General features: G+C 41.0%; 5 non-coding genes across 5 annotated transcripts; all 5 read left to right on the forward strand.

Annotated features, from left to right (window-relative positions):
• Positions 1–206: 206 nt before the first annotated feature.
• On the forward strand, positions 207–280 carry trnai-aau (transfer RNA isoleucine (anticodon AAU)). Its single transcript has one exon. It is a non-coding gene; the product is annotated as a tRNA-Ile (tRNA).
• Positions 281–514: 234 nt separating this feature from the next.
• Positions 515–588, forward strand: trnai-aau (transfer RNA isoleucine (anticodon AAU)). Its single transcript has one exon. It is a non-coding gene; the product is annotated as a tRNA-Ile (tRNA).
• Positions 589–1140: 552 nt separating this feature from the next.
• On the forward strand, positions 1141–1214 carry trnai-aau (transfer RNA isoleucine (anticodon AAU)). The gene has a single exon. It is a non-coding gene; the product is annotated as a tRNA-Ile (tRNA).
• A 564-nt stretch (positions 1215–1778) lies between these two features.
• Positions 1779–1852, forward strand: trnai-aau (transfer RNA isoleucine (anticodon AAU)). The gene has a single exon. It is a non-coding gene; the product is annotated as a tRNA-Ile (tRNA).
• A 241-nt stretch (positions 1853–2093) lies between these two features.
• trnai-aau (transfer RNA isoleucine (anticodon AAU)) lies at positions 2094–2167 on the forward strand. Its single transcript has one exon. It is a non-coding gene; the product is annotated as a tRNA-Ile (tRNA).
• The last annotated feature ends 731 nt before the right edge of the window (positions 2168–2898 follow it).

The following is a 2898-nucleotide window of genomic DNA, read 5'->3' on the forward strand; positions in this document are numbered from 1 at the left end:
TTGAAATTATGTCAAGTTGGTTCTTGTACATCCCTTTCCTGAGTCGGATGAGTTAGTCCTTCCGTCAGGTGGCATGTGTCTTTTGGTTTAATGTGAAATAGAAAGGCAAATTTCATCACTTCACAGATAAAATGTTCTATGATTCTTTCAACCGAAAGAAGCAGCAGTTTTTGGTCCCTCGATTGCCCCAGACTTAAAGCACTTGTGGCCTGTTAGCTCAGTTGGTCAGAGCGTGGTGCTAATAACGCCAAGGTCATGGGTTCGACCCCCATACGGGCCAATATCCTTGATTATGTGATTATCCGGAGGGTTATCACAATTGAGATTATGTCAAGTTGATTTTTGGACAGCCCTTTCCTGAGTCGGATGAGGTAGTCCTTCAGTCAGGTGTCATTTGGTTTAATGTGAAATACAAAGGCAATTTTCATACCTCCACAGATGAAATGGGTTCCAATTCAACCGAAAGAAGCAGCAGTTTTTGGGCCCTCAATTTCCCCAGAGTTTAGTACCCTGTGGCCTGTTGGCTCAGTTGGTCAGAGCATGGTGCTAATAACGCCAAGGTCGTGGGTTCGACCCCCATACAGGCCAATGTGTTTTATTATTTGATCATCCTGAGTGTTATTACAATTTAAATTATGTTAAGTTGGTTGTTGGACATCCCTTTCCTGAGTCGGATGAGGTAGTCCTTCAGTCAGGTGGGACGTGTCATTTGGCTTAATGTGAAATAGAAAGGCAATTTTCATCACTCCACAGATAAAATGTTCTCCGATCCTCTCAACCGAAAGAAACAGCAGTTTTGGGGCCCTCGTCTTCTCCAGGGTTCAGTCGTTTGTGGCCTGTTAGCTCAGTTGGTTAGAGCGTGGTGCTAATAACGTAAAGGTCATGAGTTCGAATACGGGCCAATGTCATTGATTATGTGATTATTGTGAGTGCTATCATAATTGAGACTATGTGTAGTTGGTTTTTGGACAGCCCTCTCCTAAGTCGGATGAGGTAGTCCTTCAGTCATGTGTCTTTTGGTTTAATGTGAAATAGAAAGGCAAATTTCATCACTTCACAGATAAAATGTTCTATGATTCTTTCAACCGAAAGAAGCAACAGTTTTTGGTCCCTCGATTGCCCCTGAATTTAGTACCCTGTGGCCTGTTAGCTCAGTTGGTTAGAGCGTGGTGCTAATAACGCCAAGGTCATGGGTTCGACCCCCATACGGGCAAATGTCGTTGATTATGTGATCATCCTGAGTGTTGTCACAATTGAAATTATGTCAGGTTGGTTTTTGGACAGCCCTTTCCTGAGTTGGATGAGGTAGTCCTTCAGTCAGGTGGCATGTGTCATTTGGTTTAATGTGAAATACAAAGGCAATTTTCATACCTCCAAAGATGAAATGGGTTCAAATTCAAACAAAAGAAGCAGCAGTTTTTGGTCCCTCGATTGCTCCAGACTTTAAACGCAGGTGGCCTGTTAGCTCACTTGGTTAGCGAGTGGTGCTAATAATGCTAAGGTCATGGGTTCGACCCCCATACAGGCCAGTGTATACAATTATGTGATGAAAACTTTTGTTCGTGTCCAGAATATTCTGTAAAATAAATCCTTCGAAGGACCTGTTCACCGATCTCCAGTCTGTATTCAAAAAATCAACAATCTCTCTATCCGAACAACAACGAACACGCGAAGACAAAGATAGTCTTCTAACACTCCACAAATGAAAGGGCTTCCAATTCAACCAAAAGAAGCAGCAGTTTTTGGTCCCTCAATTGCCCCAGACTTCAAAAACATGTGGCCTGTTAGCTCAGTTGGTCAGAGCGTGGTGCTAATAACGCCAAGGTCATGGATTCAACCCCCATACAGGCCAGCGTCTACAATTATGTGATCATCCTGAGTGTAATTACAGTTTAAATTATGTTAAGTTGGTTGTTGGACATCCCTTTCCTGAGTCGGATGAGGTAGTCCTTCCGTCAGGTGACATGTGTCATTTGGTTTAATGTGAAATACAAAGGCAATTTTCATACCTCCAAAGATGAAATGGGTTCAAATTCAACGGAAAGAAGCAGCAGTTTTTGGGCCCTCGATTGCCCCAGAGTTTAGTACCCTGTGGCCTGTTAGCTCAGTTGGTTAGAGCATAGTGCTAATAACGCCAAGGTTGTAGGTTTGACCCCCATACAGGCCCATGTCTTTTATTATCTCATCATCCTGAGTGTTATTACAATTTAAATTATGTTAAATTGGTTCTTGGACAGCCCTTTCCTGAGTCGGATGAGGTAGTCCTTCAGTCAGGTGGGATATGTCATTTGTTTTAATGTGAAATAGAAAGATAATTTTCATCACTTTCCAGATACAATGTTTTGGTTTTCTCAAGGAAGCAGCAGTTTTTGGGCCCTCGATTGCTCCAGACTTTAGTAACTAGTGGCCTGTTAGCTCAGTTGGTTAGAGCGTGCTGTTTTTTTTTTTTTTTTCTGTTCAGGTTTATTAACTGAAATAAATCAATGAATGTGGCAGAGGAGGGGACTTTGGCCTTCTTGAATGTTATGGATTCAAATCCCACTCGTGGGAAAAAAAAAATCAATCAATCAATCAATCTATCTATCTATCTATCTATCTATCTATCTATCTATCTATCTATCTATCTATCTATCTATCTATTTTTTTCAAATGCAACAAGCTTCTCAAAAAGCAATTCATTTGAGCAATTATATTTACAAAATCATGTTAATTAAGCAATTTCTTATAATTGTAATAGTCCTCCAATTGTAATAGTTCTGTGGACTAACAAACGGACTAATAAAAGAACTTTCACACAAATAGGTGCAATACTGTATACTGTAATTACTGCAATCATGAACCGGCGATTGATTAATCTTTCTCCTTTCCCTGAGAGCTTTGAACGCACCACGAGCTGCG

Source organism: Vanacampus margaritifer, chromosome 5 (genome assembly GCF_051991255.1).
Source record: "Vanacampus margaritifer isolate UIUO_Vmar chromosome 5, RoL_Vmar_1.0, whole genome shotgun sequence".
NCBI classification, from domain to species: Eukaryota; Metazoa; Chordata; class Actinopteri; order Syngnathiformes; family Syngnathidae; genus Vanacampus; species Vanacampus margaritifer.